The sequence below is a fragment of the Dipodomys merriami genome, unplaced genomic scaffold (genome assembly GCF_024711535.1).
Source record: "Dipodomys merriami isolate MVZ:Mamm:240054 unplaced genomic scaffold, mDipMer1.0.p SCAF_124, whole genome shotgun sequence".
NCBI lineage: Eukaryota > Metazoa > Chordata > Mammalia > Rodentia > Heteromyidae > Dipodomys > Dipodomys merriami.
Window position 1 is genome coordinate 3,687,802 of NW_027202538.1, and position 7,129 is coordinate 3,694,930.

The window sequence follows — 7,129 nt, forward strand, 5'->3', positions numbered from 1 at the left end:
GTCTTCACAAGCTATCAAGTGTGGCTCAGGACTGGAGTATCCAGTTCAGACAGAGAACTCACAGAAGAAAGATAATATTTGCAGCAAATATAGGTGATTTATAACCTTAGACAAGCTATTTAAATCTGTTCAAATTCCTCCTCTACCCCAAATTGCCCTCTTTGAATAGTTTTGTTTGCTTTTCCCAAGACTGCCCTTCATTAACTGCTTAAAATTTTGAGAGATCATATTCATACTCTCTAGAGATTGCTGTTTGGTTGTAATTTCTGTGTGTGTTTTCACTGAATTTCCAAAGGTTGTGCAAGTGTGTTACAATTAAATATGTCCATCTGATTGTCCAATGGATTAGATTGTCCTGGATTTGATTCATTCATTCTATCATCCTCAGCCAACCCCTTCTCCAAGATTTATTTCAAACTTACCACTTCCTTTATCACATGTGAACATTGAGTATTCTAGCTGTTCTTGCCCCTTGTCCATTTTTCATTCAATGTCTTTACTATTATTCCTCTCTGGTTTCAACTTCCTGATAGTCTTTCTGTTAAACTGTCCATTAGTTCTTTGAAAAGTTTATATACATTCCATGGAGTTTCAATCCTGCATATACTTGAACTGATGTCAGCTTATATTTCCATAATTCATTCATCTGTAATAATTTGCAAGACTGGAGATGTGAACCACATAGATATGATTTTATTCTCATCTATTTGGAAAATTAATCTTTAGTTAACAAGAAAGTTTAAAATGATTTAGACTGTATTCCTAAGTACCATTTTTATAAATGGTTTTGTAAAATTGTGTGTGATTATTTTATTTTACATGGGATAATATTTTCTACCACCTATAAGTTTTGGAAAAAAGAAAATTAAAATTTAGTATTATCGGGCTGGAAAGGTGGCTCAGTGGTAGAGCGCTTGCCTTGCATGCCTGGGGCCCTGGGTTCGATTCCTCAGCACCACATAAGCAAAAAGAAAAAAGCCGGAAGTGGCGCTGTGGCTCAAGTGGTAGAGCGCTAGCCTTGAGCTGAAGAGCTGAGGGACAGCGCCCAGGCCCAGAGTTCAGGCCCCATGACCGGACCCAAAAAAAAAAATTTAGTATTATCGAAGAATATGATAGAAATAGAAGTCAGATTTTATGTTTGTCACACAACATATAACGCAACTATTTGTGACTTCTTAAAATGTACCTTGTTAAGTGATGAAATTAACTTTATTAGTTTACATTTGGGTTTGAAATATGAGAGGATGATATATTTAACAAATTTTGGAAAGCACCAAATGAACAACACAAATGGTAGGTGGTACTATTTCTACACTTTAATAAATGGTTGTACCTGATTGGCATTAGTGCAGTGTAAATAAATCAACTTTACTGTAACTCTATTGTGACTAAGTATCATCTATTTGTCAAATGGTATTTTCGCGAATATGATTTTTTTTGGTAGGTCATGGGGCTTGAACTCTGGGCTTGGGCACTGTCCCTGTGCTCTTCAGCTCATGGCGAGCACTCTACCGCTTGAGCCACACACCACTTCCGATATTCGAGATAAGAGTCTCACAGACTTTCTTGCCTGGGCTGGTTTTGAACCTTGATCCTAGATTTCAGCCTCCTGAGTATCTAGGATTACATGCATCAGCCACTAGCGCCTGGCTTGTGAATGTGATTTTTCAAAGATTATTTGAAAAGAATACACTTGCAGGAGATTAAATGTTATGAGAATGACATTTTTATACCACAGAACCAAGTTCTACTGACATACCATTGTTTTGAAGCACTAAGGATCTTCTCAATTAATGATATTTTCTGAAGTACATTTGACCTCTAAGTCAAGTTTTCCTGGCTTTGGTAGACCAATTGTATCTTTCCAGGAGCTATTTTTCTATCCTACTTATGCTGGACTGGAATCTTTCATTAATCACTAGGGGAGGGATATTAACAATAATCTTTTGACACTTTGTGATCTTGTTCACAGATATGGGCTGGTCATCTGTAAATTGAAAGTTGGAATTACAGTTCTTTCTCTCAGATTTTGTGATCTCATCCTTCATTTTATGTTGCCTTGCATTTCACTATTGTTTACTGCTAATTCCTGCTTCTCAAGGAATTGGGGCCTGAAATATTATAGGAAATGAGAAATTGGCATGGCTCTTCAATTACTTTCTGTTGGAATGTTGCATGGGTCTAGGTAAGAAGTCTTGACCCTGTTATCTGATGATGTGGGTAACTGGGACCTGGGATCCAAAGACCCATGTGTCTTGCAAAAGAATAATATCTTTTAGACATCATATCAACAAAATTTGGGTATAACCAATAGGAATGCTTCAGAAATGTGGAGAAAAACAGTTTGGAACACGTGAGTTTAAAACCAAACAGAGCAACAGAGTAAAATCCCATATAAATTAGAGGAAAACATTTTTTTTTACCATGTGAATTCAGAAGAACAAGAACACTTAGAAGGTAACACAAGATTATACTGAAGACATTACATTGATAATTTTTATATTCTAGTATGTATTATAAACCTAATTATTTATATTCCAATTCTATTTATTGGAATATATAAGTATCAATGTATTTGTCATATTATCAACTAATTCTAATAAGTTTCACTGTGTGAAATATAAAATCGCCACATATAAATATAAGTTATATAACTATATATAATACAAAAGGGCACATGTTTTGCATTGTTCTGTTGCAGTTAGGGTATCAAAGACAACTCTTAAAGTATTATTGCATTATCTCTACCTCAGTGTTTGGTAGAGATAGACCTAAAGTTTACCATTTGTAGATTTACAGCCTGGAGGCAAGAGGAAACACTGTGATTAAAACATTACCAATGTAAGGCCTAATAAAGTGGGGAAACATATGGACTTCTCCTGCAACTATGAAAATATTTGGTGATAGAAAGTCAGTAGTGTAAGTTTCTGCCTGGTTGGAAGGTAGACAGGCCAGACATTAGGTAATCATGCATATGAACAATTTTTTCAGCTTCTTGGCTTTTGCTACTTTTGGAATGTTAAGTATAATAAACAATTAAATTTTGATAAAATTCCTTCTAGTCCGAACAGTTCTGTCTTAACTGTTCATCTCTCTATGATCACTTGTAACTAAGATTAGTTTGGTTCCAGTAAGACAAACTATGCTGTAAAGATAGGATATTCTGTTGGTCTGTTCCTACATGGAAGAAGGATAAAGGGTCAGGTAGACATTTGTGCCGGTAAGACCTCATTTGGGAAAATGTCAGCTGCAGAAGTTTAGAAGTAGCTCTTAAGCAAGGCTTACTTTGAATCTATTAGCTCCACAAAGCTAACTCAGTTGCATAAATAAGTACTGGAAAAAGCCATTACCTTAGGATCTAGCTATAAGTGCTTCAAAGTATGATCAAATCTAAAATGAAAAAGAATTAAAATTGTCATTCACAAAAAATACAAATGTGAGCAATCGACCGAACAATATAAATTTTTTTCACTATACATATTATTTTAGGGAAATAAGATCAATATTATTGTTAGGGACAATAAGGCTTCCTTGTTACAAAAAGGCACCCAAGGATATAAGCCTGTAAAAAGATTGCATCATTAACTACTTAAATTTAGAAGATACTACATGATTCAGCAGCCCATATACCCAAATTACAACAATACAGAGATTAACATGGTGCTTGCACAAGGATAATATGAAAATTTGTGAAGTATTCCATAGTTTTCATTCTTCAGATGCAAGAAATGAAAAACAGTTATTAAAAAGTTGATTACAAAATTACACGTGTGACAATACATGCAAGTGTTAGAATTAAATGTGAGTTTGATATCAGTGGATTAAACATTCACCTTAGAAAGGCCTTTATATACAATAACCTTTACAAAACTTTTGAAATTAGTTAACATGGTCATTTTATCCTTAAGAAATATACTAGTATAAGTGAAGGGTTAAAAATTAAAAACATCACTTTAACATTGCCATTACTAACTTGCTAACTGCTGATTTTGCTTCTGTAAATATGCTTGTATTCAGACCCCCTTCCCTGGCAGATAAAACTGGGCAGTGACTCCGGGATATTGGCCGGCCCAGATGTCCGGATATCAGCCCACCCCAGAACAAGGACAGCGGTTATAGATAGTACATGTTTTTCAGTTCCAGTTTAGTTCAGCAATCCCTGGGACGGATCTTGACAACGACCACCTGGCCAGACCATAAACTGGGCCAAATGTCAACCAATCATAGGCCTGTAACCATGTAAACCCTCCATTAAACCAACCATGAGCCAATTGTTTTACAAAGAGTGTTACAAAATTTCCCGCGTGGCAAAGTGATTGTTGGCATATATGATGATCTTTAAATGGACCAATCATGGGATGCTTTGTGTTATGCGTTAATCTTGTGATTTTTGCCTTTAAAAAGGCTTGTAACCGCTGCTCGGGGCTCTCTGACTGACCGGGGCAGAGAGTCCGTTTGCGCAAACGTCAAATAAATTCCTCTTGCTTATTGCATCTCCCAGCCTGGAGTCTGAGTTTCTGGGGCGCCCTCCCGTTGACGAAAGTCTCCTAGGAGTCTGGGGTCTTTCATAAGGACCTAGAAAAAAAGGAATCTTAAATTTTCTATATGGAATGTAATTTGAAAGGACTATTTATTAATGGATATATATATATATATATATATTTATATATTATAAAACAATGTTCAATTCAAAGTATATCCAGGAGAGAGTGAAATAGATTATGGATATTATTCAAACACAGAATATAGAATATTTTAAAAAATATTTTTTCAGACAATAAACAAATATCTTTAGTTTCTGTACTACTCCTTTCAACAGATGAGTTCAAATTATTTCTGATTAAAAAATCACAAAATCTGCAGAAATAATTATAGATGTATACAAACAACTAAAATACATTTTTACATCAAAGTCAGGCAATTCATTTGGAAAAATTCCACAGAATTTTTACAGTAAGATATTGCTGTTATTTGGGTTGTGAAAGTATTTTGTATGGACACAAAGAATGGATTGGCATTTTGAAGTTTAAGGAACTTAACTAATAGCTATGCTAAATAATGCTGCAATAAACATATTTGTTCTGGTAGCTTTAGTATGGTCTTGTTTGATGCCCATCAGTAGATGAATGGATTGAGAAAATAGAATTCTATGGAATGGAATTCTATACTTCCATGAGAAAGAATGACATTGTCCCATTTGTTAGGAAATGGAAAGACTTGGAAAAAAAATATTAAGTGAAGTAAGCCAGGCCCAAAAAAACATTGGTCCCATGGTTTCCCTTATTTGCAATAACTAGTACATGTCTGAGACAAGTCAAAATGATCAGATAAGTTGATGTTTGGCGAAATGAACCCTAAGATAAGGATTCAAATGTTTTTCTTCTTTCTTGCGATTGTTTCTAACATATTTATAAGATGATTTCTTTGTTGCTTTTTATGTCCCTCTCCCATGGTATAATCCCTGCTTTCATTGTATTTGATGTTGGTATGATTTGTGAAAGGGAAGGGGAAAAACAAATTGTTTAAATAGGGACACAGATTGACCCATTGCAACAATGAGATGTACAAGACATGTCGAAAAACGAACTTTACAACTTTGGTGGGGGGAGGGGTAGAGAGGGGAGGAGATGGGAAGGGATGGGAAGGGGAAATAAAGGAGGAGGCAACATGTTTGACAAGAAATGTACTCATTCCCTTACCTATGTAATTGTAACTCCTCTGTATGGTATTTTCACAATAAAAAAAAAAAAACTCAACCAAAAAAAAAAAAAAAGAAAAAAAAGGAAAAAAAAAGATACTTAACTGAACCATTATGACTTAAGAGAACAATTTCTTTCGACAGCCTTCCACAACTTCAAAGAGGTAGTGATACATACTTATCCTTTTGGTAATATCAAAGGCAGTTTCTTCAAACTTGTTCTTCAGTCCTGGTTTGATATAACGGTTGAACAGAAGGAGGTCCAGCGTACCTTCGCTATCTCTATACCCAGCAGCACAACGCAAGGGAGTTAAGAGGCCTTTAGTTTGGGCATTGCTATCTGCATAATGATGAAGTAAGAAAGAAGCCACTCTGGTATTATTCCAAGAATAAGCACTGTGCAGGGGTTTCCAACCATTCACATTTATTGCATGAATATCTGCTGCTTGAGGCAACAACTCACGAACAATATCTAACTGTCCACTGTAGGCTTCTAGATGAAGAGGGGTATATTCATCGTCATCTCTAGTATTCACATGAGTGGCCTTTATGGAAAGTAGTCTCCACACTCTACTAAGCCGATTATTTTCAGCAGCCCAAAGAAGAAATTTGCTTGGATCCGACTCCATTTTTTTTTTCTTGCAATTGATACCATTCATCACTTTTTCATTTTGTTCCTCATCTTCATCAGAATTGCTTAACTAGAGACTTTCAGTGCCAGTGGGAATAAGGTGTCTATGTATTTCCCCAATAGTTTACATTGGTTGAACTGGTGAGAAAAACACAGTGAATTTTCTGCATGTTTTTTTTCATTATTTATTTAATCTTTTTTCATTTTTATTATTCTAAATCATTCTAACTGGAAAGTAGGGAATTGATGGAGAACAGGGAGGTATAAATTGATTATGAACTTGGAATTTTCATGTTACAGTTATCTATTTTCTAACAAAGATAAAGCGAGATATTATTAGAGTGTACACAATAATTCTGGGAAATTTTCCTAGAATTAGTAGAGTAAGTGCTGGTGTTTTAGTCATAAAAGAGAATGAGGTAATTTGATATAGTGGGAGATGGGCATCAGGCTAACACTTACCATGTGTGCAATGTTGTACTAGTAATTCCAACTCTGAAAACTTCAATATCATCTGATAATTAAAAATGGAAGTAGTTCCACTTTATGGGATTATTGTGAGGATTAAATTAGATACCATAGGTAAAGTACTTGGAAAAACAATCAATCAGCATTTGATACATTCTACCTGTTATTTTATCATGTGATGAATTCTAACATTATTGTGATTTTTATATTTTGTACCATTATGATGTGCAGTTTGGTGTATTGATATTGTGTTGGTCAGTTTCCTATCATTATAAGGAGAAGACCTGCAAAGAAAGTTTCTGAGAAGGAAACTGTTATATTGACTCATGGTT

At 34.9% G+C, this 7,129-nt stretch overlaps 2 pseudogenes; one reads left to right on the forward strand and one right to left on the reverse strand.

The window, feature by feature from the left end:
* The first annotated feature begins 3,609 nt into the window (after positions 1-3,609).
* On the forward strand, positions 3,610-3,709 carry LOC138823876 (U6 spliceosomal RNA; annotated as a pseudogene).
* A 2,108-nt stretch (positions 3,710-5,817) lies between these two features.
* LOC138823859 (ankyrin repeat domain-containing protein 49 pseudogene) lies at positions 5,818-6,533 on the reverse strand (annotated as a pseudogene).
* Between the last annotated feature and the right edge of the window lie 596 nt (positions 6,534-7,129).